This window comes from Argopecten irradians, chromosome 6 (assembly GCF_041381155.1).
Source record: "Argopecten irradians isolate NY chromosome 6, Ai_NY, whole genome shotgun sequence".
Classification (NCBI taxonomy): domain Eukaryota; kingdom Metazoa; phylum Mollusca; class Bivalvia; order Pectinida; family Pectinidae; genus Argopecten; species Argopecten irradians.
This window is the reverse complement of record NC_091139.1, coordinates 40,497,583-40,513,923: the sequence shown is the minus strand read 5'-3', so window position 1 is coordinate 40,513,923 and position 16,341 is coordinate 40,497,583. Positions and strand designations below refer to the sequence as shown.

Here is a 16,341-nt window from a genome sequence, read left to right as displayed (position 1 = left end):
AATAAAGTGGTTTGTTAACACTAATAAATAAAGTGATTTGTTAACCAAAACAAATATAGTGGTTTGTTTTCCCAAACAAACAAAGTGGTTTGTTAACCCAAACAAATAAAGTGGTTTGTTAACCCAAACAAATAAAGTGGTTTGTTAACACATACAAATAAAGTGGTTTGTTAACACATACAAATAAAGTGGTTTGTTAACACATACAAATAAAGTGGTTTGTTAACACATACAAATAAAGTGGTTTGTTAACACATACAAATAAAGTGGTTTGTTAACACATACAAATAAAGTGGTTTGTTAACCAAAACAAATATAGTGGTTTGTTTTCCCAAACAAATATACTGGTTTGTTAACCAAAACAAATAAAGTGGTTTGTTCACCAAAACAAATATAGTGGTTTGTTAACCAAAACAAATAAAGTGGTTTGTTACCCCAAACAAATAAAGTGGTTTGTTAACCCAAACAAATAAAGTGGTTTGTTAACCAAAACAAATAAAGTGGTTTGTTCACCAAAACAAATTTTATTTGTTAACCAAATCAAATAAAAATTCTCTCCTATGTTATTTTGTCTAATCAATTCACCTGAAATTGACATGTAAAATTGACTTATTTTATATCATGTTTAATTAATGGAATTTTAGGCTAATCAATCGACAAACTCTTTTCAGGTATTTGACCTGAACACATTTTGCCTGTGTAATATCAAGTCTACTTCAGCAGGAGGAATATCTCTGCCGTCTGTTTTTCCACGTCTACAGAAAAATATTCTTTATTTTTAATATTCTCTCGGAAAGGGCGTGATATAATTAGTTTGAAAACCCGTGCCCATATGTAGATATACATATAAGAAAATGATAATTATTTACTTGTTTGATTGACGGATCTTAACGTCCTTGTTCCAGTAAGGCTAGTTAGCCAAGCTAGGACACATTATCATTATCAATGTTAACATTCAGGATATAATCATGATCAGGTAAAAGATGTAAAAGGTAGATAAATATTATTATCATTGATGATACTTATGTCTAGTTTGTATATAACCAAGTAAATTTCATTATTAGAACCTTTATTACATTTATTTGATACATATAAGTTTGTCCTCCTTCATTATGCTTCTGAAATATGGGCGGGTTTTAAAGCTGATGAAGTTGAAAAAATTTTGTAAAATTATTGTGTGTAACATAATCCATTTGTAATTAATGCACCAGTTTATTATGACCTTTGTCGTTTCCCCTTAGTAAATCAACAAATTCTCAAAGCCTTCAAGTATTGGTTTAAACTATTGATTAGTAATAACTGTATTTTGAAGGAAATATATCAGTTCTTTTATAAGGAAACTGAAAAAGTACATCAAAACCATAATTTGTTACTGGTTACGAAATAGAAATTAACTTGGATTAGGTTATATAAATGGATAAGGCAGTCTCCTGTTGATTTCATTTTACTTCCTTTAATTAAATAACAAATCAGACATAACAACTGTTGTTGGTACCAATAAGCACTTCCTGTAAATGTGATCTCTTTAGATATCTAGTAGTTGACGTAACATTACAATTTTATTTAACGAAGTCTCTTTCAAAACTACGTAGAATGTCTATAACCAAACTCCGTGTTTCAGCTCACAATCTTTCGCAAACGCAATTGAGACAGGTACATGTAGAAATGTTGAAAGGTAAAATAGATTGTTTAGAAGCTGTGAACTTTTCGAAATAGAAGATAAATATCACTTTCATTTATTTGTCCAAAGTTTTCAGATATTCGGAGAAAATACATTAAAAACTTTTGAGTAAAGCCCTCTGTTTACATAGTTACTGAATTTCTGATTGCACATAACCTAAATGATCTTAATTTATTAGGTATAACAGAGGTAAATAACGGTAGAATCACTTAACCAAATACATATGTGTATCACAATTTGTAATTTGTCTATGATAATGCACTGTTTTTTACCCTTGTTGATTGTATATATATGTATATGTTATTGTTAAGTTATAAACTTACGGAAAATAAAGAAATTGAATTGAATACAAGGGATCAACCAACTAAATAAAAAAAAGATCTTTGAAATGGCCCCTGTGTATACAAGATTGAGCCCAGGATAGAATTTTAACCCGGCCGCTGATTGGCTGGCTAATTATGAATTTCAAAAGTAAAATATTTTCTGACAGGTAATTATTCCTAGATAACCATGATATCAATTTGGAAATTCATATTGAGATTTAGGTTCAAAATATCAATTTTGATAATGAATAGGTAAAAACATTAGAATTTCCGGATTTTTTAGTGCAAAATGCGCCTGATTTCAATAAAGCTACCCTGGTTGGAGTTTGAGCAGAAGGACCCAAACTTTTTTTTCTATCTAGTGTTATATGAGAACCTAGACTTTAATTATAGGACACAATACCTAACTAATATTTATTTGTTTTAATAATACATTACAAAACTTTAACAAAGTTTAACACTGTGGTCTATGTAAAATCATTTAGTTGGTTGTTCTCTACAAAGTGAAGAGCAGCAAGTTTTGGTTAATCAACTTGTGTTACGTACAAAATGGGCGTTTCATTGATTGTTTTCTATTGTAATGAATACAATCACTGTAAGTCTAATGTTCCTCTTTAGCGATACACTATATTAGCAGGTCATTAGCAGTGAAATCCTCCGATCGATAGACAGTGAGTACTTCTAATCCATGTGATTACATGTAGTACCTCCCACGGGCACAGCACACTAAACAGGGCCAATTTAGTTTGAAAATGTAAGCCAGCTACGTAAGGCGTTCCGACAACAGCCGAATGTATATGTATCTGACGATATTTTTCGTGAAATACACAGTTTGCAATTATTTTGCGAACACGACAACAGAAATGTATCTATTTTGAAATTCTTAAGAAGAAATAAATAAAACGAAGGTTAATTACATGAAATAACAACATGTTTATTTCCATGTTTGTTGTCTTTTTATTTCCTATGCATTCAGTGTTTGGAATTGAAATAATGTACACGTCGAATTAAAAAACAAAAAAACATAAACGGACATTTATTTTTGTTAGATATACTTATTCAAAAAACTACTCGAATATTAAATTAAATTTACCCGTCCCATGACATTCGTTATAAACAAGTTTTACTGTATAAACCAGACTTAACTTAGTCATTTTCTTCAATGAACTTTATCAAGTCGGCGTGGGAATACAATTGACAATCTTCAAGACTTACTTCCCCTTGTTTCAAATACTGATTGAACAAATTATCATACATTGGTATGTGATTCTTTCAACAATATAATTTAGATATATATAGGACCTTATCGATGGTTATGTTTTATATCTATTTATAGTCGGTACCATCCCTTCTCAACCATTGACTACAGCACAAATATTTATCTGAATGAAACTTTACAGTAACGAAATAAATGTAAAACGTTATTTCATTGTGTAACATTTACAGAGGTTAAATGTTATTTAGAAGTGCCGTGGTGTGTCCAACAAGCCTTTATCACAAATACTTCAAATGATGGTATGGCCGAGGCTCACCACAACAGGCCTTTATCGCAAATACTTCAAACAATGGTATGGCCGAGGCTCACCACAACAGGCCCTTTATCACAAATACTTCAAATAATGGTATGGCCGAGGCTCACCACAACAGGCCCTTTATCACAAATACTTCAAATAATGGTATGGCCGAGGCTCACCACAACAGGCCTTTATCACAAATACTTCAAATAATGGTATGGCCGAGGCTCACCACAACAGGCCCTTTATCACAAATACTTCAAACAATGGTATGGCCGAGGCTCACCACAACAGGCCCTTTATCACAAATACTTCAAATAATGGTATGGCCGAGGCTCACCACAACAGGCCTTTATCACAAATACTTCAAATAATGGTATGGCCGAGGCTCACCACAACAGGTCCTTTATCACAAATACTTCAAATAATGGTATGGCCGAGGCTCTCCATTACAGGCCATAACCTGAAAACCATGATTCTTGTTTGTCGAAGTTCCGCCAAACGGTTTATTTTTTTTGAACCAAGGAAAGGAAACCACCGCCAACGTGATAACACGAGAGATACCTAAACAACGACAAACAAAGCCGTTCCATAAAGGGGATGGGGGTCGGGGAATTGTTAATTGTTCTGTATACTCTACCTAATGCCAAATTCTATTTTTAAGGGAGGGAAACTTTATTTTCTGAACCCATTAATGACCAGAGTGCAGACTTTATTGTGCATAAAAACCTTGTCTTTCCAATATCAGTCAAGTGCACACCATCATCCTTGTTGAACAAGTTGGGATTGCTTAGTGTTAACTCGGGGTATGAGATGTATGTACCATGACAATATTGTAATATATGTGATGCTGCCGATCTGTTTACACAGCAACGGGCCCTATCACACCATATCTTTTTGTTGGACAAATGGAAGACAAAATTGACCAGATGAGCTAGAGGTGGCGGCCATACACTATTAAACTCAAATTGAACACGAAAGTCTTAAAAAAACTCGCTTTGCATTTTCATAAACAAATTTTGTAATTTCCACGAGTTATGCCAACGTAAAAATCTCTCCACAACTATTGTATAAAACGGACTGAGCACAAGTTATGACAACACAAAAAAAACCTCTCCACAACTATTTTATAAAGCGATTTGAGCACAAGTTTTGCCAACGCATAACAACATTTTTGAAAGCGAAAAATAGATATTTAGAAAACAAAAGATGTAACAAAAGTAAGAAACAGGAACCGAAAATAAAGAAATGACAAGACTGATATTTTAACTTAATGATAAGATGTATTTGGAATACTTAAAGGTTCAAAAGAACATGTGTAATTATATATTTATTATTTTAAGTTATTGCACGTCGCGTTCTATTTACACACCCAATTACCATCCTCTTATCACCTTAAGAACCAAGAATTAACATGGTTTGATTGAACGTTATTTGTTTCAACATTAATATATAGCGTTTGAACATTGGGTAGCCTTATTTTTGACCACTCAATGGTTGCTTCAGTATTTAGCAGGACGACAGCAATTTCGTATCTTCTATTAATGCGAGAAAGACATTTTAAAAGTAACACCTGGATAAGGTTGTTCATCTTATATTAAATATGTTGATTTCAAACCAAATATCTAATATGAAACACAAACGAGAACAAATGAAATACCAATAAATGAGGTGACTTACCGTGTGGATGTGTCTGGTAGCTATTCTCACTGTTAGTATACCGATATATTGTGAGCCTGTTATCATGGAAACAACAGTGTGAAAACACTTACCAACGGGAAGGGACTATTTTATACTATTGTGTCAATTTCATATTCGCGTAGTCTTTCTGGCGTCACAACTGCGCGTGAAACAACTCTAACGGACGTACTTCGTTTTAAGTTGAATTCTTTAGGAAATATGTTCGTCATCTGTACAACTACATGAATGGAAATTAAAAAAGGCAGCATGGATTTATTCCAGATTTAAGAGTTATTTTAAAGAAATATGGTTTTATATGGTATTTTCGAGAACATCAACTGAGATGTCGTCAAATTTATCTTGGGAGAGCTGTAGCAAATTTGAAAGAAAATTAAAATCAGTCACTGATAAAAGGAATGAATGGTGATAATGACTCGATCTGTACTGGTTAAAGACGTTAACAAGATGTACAATAAAGCACGCCTCGCTCAATAAACGTCCCTATTTCTCCTTCTCTATATACAAGTATTTAGTGTTAAATGTCAGCATGCGTTCCTGTAAACGACTTGATGAATGACGCTGTAAAGAACGCCATCAACGGCAGTCCTTGAACATTTCTAATTATACATACGGTTGTATAATGTCAAATATAATAGACTATTGCAGAATACAGTTATATATAAGCTGTGTTCCTTGCAGACGGAACAACTGAGATCGTTGTTTCGAGAATAAGGTATGCGAGCAGAATTTACATCTGACTGTGCATTCTATCTGGAATGTTTCAGTAATACCACTGCCAATTCGCTTAGTAATCATCAAATGACCATTCTCGTCATTTGTAAATGTTGTCACTCGAAGTATCTTTTCATTTCAATATCTGTACTCTGATAATAATTTCGAATAAAAAATAATAAATGGCGAGTCAATCACAACCATTTGCCTATGATGATGATGTGCTGTATTTAGCCTATTGTTTTAAATTTGGGATTAAGGGAGCCACAGCTGCTGTTGGTACCCCCATGTTTAACACTCTCTATTTTATACGAGGCCATATCATGTAGGAAATGTCTAAGGTATCGACTGATTAACAAACAAATACCAAAAATGATCTTTAATTACAAAACTAAAGTCACACACGGATAAAAGACACTAGAAGACGCATTACATTCTCACATAATATTGGCTCAATACATGTAATGTTATCGATGCATACTAGGTAGGGATCATGGTCTTTGATCATTCAAATACTACGTGTTCTATGAAACATAGACAGTCGTCAGTATATACCATTTGTGTGGACGTAATTCATCACGCTGGTTTGTTACCTTAAAATACAGTGTTTTAACTGGGGCTGTTGATAATGGGAGATGTTCAATACAGACAAAACAACTTTCAAACAAATACTTCTCGTTAATGGTCATATATATATTAACCTAAAGGTAACATTTAGTTCAAGATTAGTTCTACTCACAGTTCTATTACAATGGATCTAATAATGACAAACGAGTTTCTGTAAATCCTGAGAAATCAGCAATCCGCCAGCAGCTAATTATCTCAATTTAAAACTACAATTATGTGTTGTTTCCTTCCTTCTTCTCATCACAAATGTCGATACAAAACTCAAAACATTTCCTTGTTAATTCAACATAGTTTTTCGAAAAAACACACAATGAAAAATTATAGCGCAATGATGAGGTAATAGAGCAGACGATTTTCTTTAAGTATGCCAAATGAGAAGGATCTATTTATGCGATCAAGTGCATTAGGAGGAAAATTGGACACAAATGAACTCAGACATTAGTACGGTTATGTAGTTCATGTTAAAGCAATTAATTTGCACAAACAATCAGCACTTCGCTCCAACACATGTTTGGGAGTGTCGCGGATGACGTAAAGAGGGAGTGTAAGTGTGTATGACGGGGAGTGTTGGTGATGATGTAAGAATAGCATGCTTACTTCTCTACAACACCTGGTTTTAGTCTTTTGTGCAGTTTTTTCAGAATCTGGCATTGTTGATATTTTCTCATTTCCTTCGATAATTCACGTCAATCAATTAGATACATGTATCACTAAACAAAATTAAAGCTCTCCGACAAGAAGTGTTAAGCTTAAATATAACAATTCATGTTTGTATGCCGATTTAAGCGTTTTTAAGTAAGACTTATTGCTACGTTCCTAGATACGTTTAATGTTTATTTTCACCGGTAGTTATAGAACAAATTATGATGTTTATACAATTGCCCCATTAGTCTAGCTGGAAATTGCTCCATCATTACTGAGATGATGAAGCTGTTAGTGAGATTGTGAGTCTGTTAATGAGATGGTGAAGCCGTTAGTGAGATGGCGACGCTGTTTATGAGATGGTACAACTGTTAGTGAGATGGTGAAGTCGTAAGTGAGATTATTAAGCTTTTAGTGAGACGGTGAAGCTGTTTGTGAGATTGTGAGTCTGTTAGTGAGATGTTGAAAGTGTTATTGATATGGTGAGTCTGTGAGTGAGATGGGGAAGCTGTTAGTGTGATGATAAATCTATTAGTGAGTTGGTGAAGCTGTGAGTGAGTTGGTGAAGCCTTTAGTGAGATAGGGAATCTTTAGTGAGATGGTGTGTCTGTTAGTGAGATGGTGAGTCTGTTTGTGAGATGGTGAAACTGTTTATGAGATGGTACAACTGTTAGTGAGATGGTGAAGTCGTAAGTGAGATTATTAAGCTTTTAGTGAGACGGTGAAGCTGTTTGTGAGATTGTGAGTCTGTTAGTGAGATGTTGAAAGTGTTATTGATATGGTGAGTCTGTGAGTGAGATGGGGAAGCTGTTAGTGTGATGATAAATCTATTAGTGAGTTGGTGAAGCTGTGAGTGAGTTGGTGAAGCCTTTAGTGAGATAGGGAATCTTTAGTGAGATGGTGTGCCTGTTAGTGAGATGGTGAGTCTGTTTGTGAGATGGTGAAACTGTCAGTGAGCTGGTGAAACTGTTAGTGAGATGGTGAGTCTGTTAGTGAGATGGAGAGTCTGTTAGAGAGATGGTGAGTCTGTTAATGAGATGGTGAAACTGTCAGTGAGCTGGTGAGTCTGTTAGTGAGATGTTGAGTCTGTTAGTGAGATGGTGAAACTGTTAGTGAGATGGTGAGTCTGTTAGTGAGATGGTGAGTCTGTTAGTGAGATGGTGAAACTGTCAGTGAGATGGTGAAACTGTTAGTGAGATGGTGAAACTGTTAGTGAGATGGTGAGTCTGTTAGTGAGATGGTGAAGCTGTTAGTGAGATGGTGAAACTGTCAGTGAGTTGGTGAAACTGTTAGTGAAATGGTGAGTCTGTTAGTGAGATGGTGAAACTGTCAGTGAGCTGATGAAACTGTTAGTGAGATGGTGGGTCTGTTAGTGAGATGGTGAGTCTGTTAGTGAGATAATGAAAATGTCAGTGAGCTGGTGTAACTGTTAGTGAGATGGTGAGTCTGTTAGTGAGATGGTGAGTCTGTTAGTGAGATGGAGAGTCTGTTAATGAGATGGTGAGTCTGTTAGTGAGATGGTGAAACTGTCAGTGAGCTGGTGAAACTGTTCATGAGATGGTGAGTCTGTAAATGAGATGGGGAGTCTGTTAGTGAGATTGAGAGTCTGTTAGTGAGATGGTGAGTCTGTTAGTGAGATGGTGAAGCTGTTAGTGAGATGGTGAGTCTGTCAGTGAGCTGGTGAAACCGTTAGTGAGATGGTGAGTCTGTTAATGAGATGGTGAAACTGTTAGTGAGATGGATAGTCTGTTAGTGAGATGGAGAGTCTGTTAGTGAGATGATGAGTCTGTTAGTGAGATGGTGAAACTGTCAGTGAACTGATGAAACTGTTAGTGAGATGGTGAGTCTGTTAGTGAGATGGTGAGTCTGTTAATGAGTCTGTTAGTGAGATGGTGAAGCTGTTAGTGAGATGGTGAAACTGTTATTGAGATGATGAAACTGTCAGTGAGCTGGTGAAACTGTTAGTGAGATGGTGTGTCTGTTAGTGAGATGGTGAGTCTTTTAGTGAGATGGTGAAACTGTTAGTGAGATGGTGAGTCTGTTAGAGAGATGGTGAGTCTGTTAGTGAGATGGAGAGTCTGTTAGTGAGATGGAGAGTCTGTTAGTGAGATGGTGAGTCTGTTAGTGAGATGGTGAAGCTGTTAGTGAGCTGGTGAGTCTGTTAGTGAGCTGATGAAACTGTTAGTGAGATGGTGAGTTTGTTAGTGAGATGGTGAAGCTGTTAGTGAGATGGTGAGTCTGTTAGTGAGATGGTGAAACTGTTAATGAGATGGTGAGTCTGTTAGTGAGATGGTGTGTCTGTTAGTGAGATGGCGAGTCTGTTAGTGAGATGGTGTGTCTGTTAGTGAGATGGCGAGTCTGTTAGTGAGATGGTGAGTCTGTTAGTGAGATGGTGAGTCTGTTGTGTCTGTTAGTGAGATGGCGAGTCTGTTAGTGAGATGGTGTGTCTGTTAGTGAGATGGTGCAGCTGTTTGACAACACACCAAGCCCAGGTGTAACGCCCGCCACCTGGTCCCCCGCTGTTCACCCATCAGACGATCAATACTTATTAGGCCATGGGCTAGGAGGGTCCCACATGCACCCCCCCCCCCCCCCCAAACCTCCGAACCAATATTTTTCTGAACCCTTATGACCCACTGATCACAAATCCAAATGTTAACATTGCATAAGTTGGGATTAACTTCCGGTTATGACGTCATCAAGATGGCCGCCATCTAGAATTTCACTAAAAATTGAAAAATAGTCATAACATTAACATTTTTCAACCGAAGTAGACAAATGAGGTACCAAAATGACCACAATAGAACAACAAAAACATATCAGGGCCAAAAAATCCAATATACGTAGTGATTTCTACGCAGGAAATGAAAAAATCGGATTTAAAGCTCAAAAATGGTGATTTTTCAGCAAATTTTTCATATTTTGTTTGACGCAGCAAAAATGTTTCCCAACAGCAATCTATTATTTCTAATAAGTTTTTTGACCACTTGTCAATCAGTTTAAGCAACAAAAACAACCAAAACCAATGTTAACATCGTATAAGTTCCGGTAATGACGTCATCAAGATGGCCACCATCTCGAATTTCACTGAAAAATGAAAAATAGTCATAACATTGGCATTTTTCAACTGAAGTAGACAAATGAGGTATCAAAATGACCACAATAGAACAACAAATACATGTCGTGACCAAATAAGCCAATATATGTAGTGATTTGAACGCAGGAAATGAAAAAAATAATATTTTAAGCTCAAAAATGGTAATTTTTCAGCATTTTTTCATATTTGGCTTGACGCAGCAAAATTGTTTCCCAACAACAAATTGTTATTCACAATCAGTTATTTGACCTCTTATCAATCTGTTAAAACAACAACAACAAAAATATATAGAAATGCAAAAAAAGAATTATTGTTATACCCTCAATTTGATAGATTAGCAGCGTCTCAAAAATAACACAACACCTACTGATAGCGTAACAAATGTAACCTAAGCTAAGCCTGTGTTTCCGTTAATATCATTAACAGTTCCCAAAGCGTTTGTGTCTTTGAAAATGAGCACATTCATTGTTTATTTCCTATGCATAGCATAAGCAAAATGCCATATGGTTACTACAATATCACTAATATGTCTTTCACTGGTTCTCAATGATAACCATTATCATTGTGCGTGCTTTCTCGCCTCACTGACCTATCCACTGAAGAGACTCGGCATATCTGGTAGCTGGTACATGCAGTCCGAATCAGAGTACTCGAGATATCAGTATTCAATTCGTCGAAATGTGACACTGCATAACCAGTGTTGTTCTAGCCTTTTATGACCCATCCATGACCAGAGTTCATATCAGGAACAACAGGTTCAGGGATGTGGGATCTCTTTCAGATTCTAACATATCGTACGTATATGCTGTTTCAGACTTCTCCGGCATAATGGAAATTACACCAGATGCACATTCTTCCAATGGTGGAATTGGTTCTCTTAAGCACATAACTCCATAATTCGTATGAAGTACTATTCATCAATCTTGTCGACCCTCGTGCAACCATAAATGGCACTGGTGATATCATCGAGGTCATTAATGAGGGCATAAATGTTAAATGTTTTTCATTGGTCTGACTTTTCCCACTCCCTTGAAGGTGCTGGTTGTGTCACATCTGGTGTATGCGCAAAGAGACCATTGAAGACTCTCCAGTAAAAAGTTCTCTAAAGTGCTTTCCAGACTTGGCAAAGAGTAAGACTTCACTGCAGACCTCATTTATGACCTCAAAGAATCCACCTGTGCCACCTATGGTCACTGAGGTTCACAAGAATTAGGAATTGTGCTTCATACGAATTAAGGAGAACCAACTCAACCCTCCACAGAATGTTGATCTGGTGTCTTTTCCATCATGCCGGGGAAGTCTGGAACATCATATACGATATGTGAATCTAGGTGAAACTACGTTGGAAACAGGAAGAGCTCCCACATCCCTGAAGCCGATGTTTCTGATCTTAACTCTGACCATGGACAGTTGACAAGTTAGAACCACGATGGTAACCCGGTAATGTAATGTCACATCAGGTCACCGAGGTCGAAGACGACACTCTGGCGAGAAAGCACGCACAACGAAAATGATTAGCATTAAGAACTAGTGAAAGAAATATGTGACACTGTAGTAACCATCTTATATCTTGCGTTATACACAGGAAATAAACAATGGATGTGCTCATTCTAAAAGACACAATATGTTTCGAAAAGTGTCATGGTATTTACGGAACTTTAATTTGATACCCTATAGCTATTAGTTAGCGTTTTGCTGTAATAATTCAGTTTGAGAGGCTACTAGTCTACAAAATTTCGAGCATGAAAATGGATTATTTTGAAGTCCCACTTAGATATTCAGCCAACTTTAAATTCAAATTTGTTAAGATATAAATCGTCAATAGCCAATGTTATATTCAGGAAATTCCAATACACCAGGAAACTGTAGTGTTAGCGGTTTGGAAAAAAATAACAATCATATGCCGCATCCGGTGATGTTTTGTAAACCAAATGATGGTATAACAAATCTCTGTTGCATTTCTATATATTTTTGTTGTTGTTGTTTTAACAGATTGATAAGAGGTCAAATAACTGATTGTGAATAACAGTTTGTTGTTGGGAAACAATTTTGCTGCGTCAAGCCAAATATGAAAAAATGCTGAAAAATTACCATTTTTGAGCTTAAAATATTATTTTTTTTCATTTCCTGCGTTCAAATCACTACATATATTGGCTTATTTGGTCACGACATGTATTTGTTGTTCTATTGTGGTCATTTTGATACTTCATTTGTCTACTTCAGTTGAAAAATGCCAATGTTATGACTATTTTTCATTTTTCAGTGAAATTCGAGATGGTGGCCATCTTGATGACGTCATAACCGGAACTTATACGATGTTAACATTGGTTTTGGTTGTTTTTGTTGCTTAAACTGATTGACAAGTGGTCAAAAAACTTATTAGAAATAATAGATTGCTGTTGGGAAACATTTTTGCTGCGTCAAACAAAATATGAAAAATTTGCTGAAAAATCACCATTTTTGAGCTTTAAATCCGATTTTTTCATTTCCTGCGTAGAAATCACTACATATATTGGATTTTTTGGTCCTGATATGTATTTGTTGTTCTATTGTGGTCATTTTGGTACCTCATTTGTCTACTTCGGTTGAAAAATGTTAATGTTATGACTATTTTTCAATTTTTAGTGAAATTCGAGATGGCGGCCATCTTGATGACGTCATAACCGGAAGTTCATCCCAACTTATGCAATGTTAACATTTGGATTTGTGATCAGTGGGTCATAAGGGTTCAGAAAAATATTGGTTCGGAGGTTTGGGGGGGGGGTGCATGTGGGACCCTCCTAGCCCATGGCCTATATACTAAACAGTGGTTCTGAATGATCTATATAGTTGTATGATAAGCGATTCATCAATTTTTCTCACCTTTATAAGATTTTTTAAACGCGCACCTCACCAGGGCTTGCAAAAATACGGAAACATTTATATTAGAAAACTTCAAAGAAGAACTTTTTTGGTGAAGCTCAAATAATATATAAAATATGTACAGGCATCACCTTTTTACGCTGTCATTTGAGAGATAACGTACACCTATAAAAATCCGTAATTAACACATCTACATATAGGTAATCCGAGTGTCCACCTGTCACAGCATACCTGCTGTTTATAGCCGGGTTAGACTTGTGTCACAGGAGGGGTGTCACACGAGGGGCAACAATGGGACAAACGTGTTAACAACACGGTACTTACAATCACTGATTACGCTCAGGCACGTGCTCGGCAAAAATCTCCACATGACTAAAGTTGGAGATTTAATAACGAATCCTAGATGCTAACTGCCCTCATGTCATCATTATTGCAATATAACAGTATAGCTGTAACCTAAAAGTACACGGGTACCGTTATCTAATTAAAGTGGCTATTGTACTTCGATTTGAGCTACACAGTAAATGTCTATATATGGATATGTCTATACAATGCAAAGACATACAAGATGTTCAATTTATGAGTAAAGTTTTGTTAACACCTTAACGAGGTTGTGACCAGGTAAATCAAGGTGTGATCAAACAAAATAATCAATGTAACGTCTTAAACTTCTTTTCTAATAGTCATGTTCATAGTCAGTGATATTATTTTTTAGTTACATTTCATATATATGAAGCCACCAGAGAGTCTATAGACCATTTTAAACGTTTTAGGGGACCAATTAAACTATCCGAAGTCATTATACACTATATGTAGAATGTAGTTTTTACCAATTTTTATCTAGATGCCGAGGATATCTCGAAATATATATAATCTCCGATACCTTGGAATGATTGGATTTGCCAGTCTTAAGAGGGTGTTAGACTTCTAGAAAATGTTTTGTGAGTAACGTTGTATCTTATAACGCGATATATAACGCGAAATATAACGCGATATATAACGCGACATAAATATTATCATAGATAACATAACAGTAGTTTTGCTGAGAAAACACACTGTGATTATGAAATCGCCATTATTGTGGAAACAAATCACATCAGATAAGTCAAAAGGGTATTTTTAAGATTTTTAGAATAACGTTCATGGCTACAGTAAGCGTTTAAAGACGTACAAAATAGCACAAGATGTTTTTTTATATCACTTCATTATCAATGCGTTTACGTGATATATGCAAAGTTTCCATTTATCAACTGTTTAAAAATTACATTCCCAATTGACAATTTATCAACCGTTTGTTAACGATAAGCATCGTTACATCTGAACACGACTTTATACAAGAGGACCACAACGAGTATCGTTAAAAAGCAACGGCTTATCATTTATGTGTGCAATGTAATGTACATTTATGCTTATATACCAAAACTTGAATGAAATTAAAGGAAGTAAATATTGACTTTCCTCAGAGGTTGACTACTGAAGCGCTCGAGGGGGTCTTGCTATTCTGGGAAACCGGAGTACTCCGAGAAAGACGTGTGTTCCGACACGTGATGATATGGCATTTAAGATAGGATGACTCGCATAATTTTACTTATTCATGTATACCGACAATAGCCTGGGTCAATGACTACTTTTCCTTATGTAATTGACAATCTAAAATCGTAATCTGGTATTGTAAACATACAAACATGCTGCCGACTTAATTCACATTATCTTAATATTGAATTATCGCCGAAGAGATCAAATGTTATGGTAATACATCCAGAAGCATTTGAGATGAGGGTCATTTTAGTTTTATATCAAATACATGACCGTGCGCTTTTAGGTAATTCTTAAGTTAAACAAAATCATTTTCGGAAATATTTATATAAAGCTACTTTTAAGCGACTGAGTCAATCTTTAAACATTGTAAATGACATAATTCCCGTGATATACAGTACAGTACTAACGTCATATAGAACGATTTATATAATTCAACGTAACGTTAAAACGCGGTCCAACTGAGAAAGTGCTACAGATTATGTGTCATTTCAGTCAAGTATATGGGATATTTTCACGTGTTTTTGTTTTGGTAACCTTTTCACATTTCTGTGGGTTTTTTTTCTTTTTCTTTTCGTGGATTATATATTAAGTCCGTCTGTCAGTTTAATCGTTAGTGAGAGATGGAATTCTGACATTCTACGGTCGTGCCGTGTTCTGAATTAGTGAGAGATGGAATTCTGACATTCTACGGTCGTGCCGTGTTCTAAATTAGTGACATCATTTAGAAACAGAAATAAAACAACAACCTCATCTATCATTTTTACAGAAATGAAACCCAACATTTCAAAGCAAGTATCTGCAATACGTTAGATCACGTCAAAAACATCTGTTTAAATGATTATTTACTAACCAAAATTAACTAACAGCATGATTACAACAATGAATGAACAGGTAGTCGATAATAGTAACAATATGTTGGAAGTGTTATAAAATACAAAGCTAAAGCCATGGGCAACCGCATACATTGTGCTGTAAAATGTTTGAATCGTCTTGAACATTATTTCAGAAAAAACACAGAGGAGCATCTAGAACAGCTTACTGTAGTAGCCTAACCATTCGTAAAATCACTGGAACAATAACGGAATGATTCTAATTGTTTATCAGATATGCCTGTACGTCATATTGTTTCATCATTTTTTTCTAATGCAAAGACCATTTATAGTAGTGAAAGATAGTTTCCCCATAAGCCGTATGGGAAAATGTCGCCGATAAAATTGTCTGATTATAAGTTAAAGTATTGAACTTCCATGAGATATAGATTCACATACGACACGTTAATTAATATCCTACTTACCTGTGTATAGGTATATAGCCGTAATCCATCAGTCCACGTGTCGTACATATATAGGTAAACACAGACTTCAGGCACGTGCTGCGTCATACAGAATTTAAAATAGCGTATAATCCATACAGAAGATAAAAAGTGAAATCCAGTATGACTAAATACCGGGGGGAGTTTATCTGGTCATAATTCATCATAACAGGCGACGATGGTGGTGCGAATGTCGAGTGAGGTCAACACTGGAGGACACAATCGTACCCTACACTCCACACAAAGACATCTCAATGACGGCCTATTAGCGATATTAAGAACAGCCATTCTCCGGAATCCATTATATATCGCAAATATTGTCATAAAACCGA

General features: G+C 35.6%; 1 protein-coding gene across 2 annotated transcripts in view; it reads right to left on the bottom strand.

The window, feature by feature from the left end:
- LOC138325885 (regulating synaptic membrane exocytosis protein 2-like) overlaps nt 1-16,132 on the bottom strand; it is a 77,478-nt gene extending 61,346 nt beyond the window's left edge. For both annotated transcript variants that reach the window (XM_069271862.1, XM_069271863.1), the window contains exon 1: nt 15,992-16,132. The gene's annotated coding sequence lies outside the window, so the exon portion shown is untranslated. The remainder of the gene's footprint in view (nt 1-15,991) is intronic.
- Nucleotides 16,133-16,341: the final 209 nt, after the last annotated feature.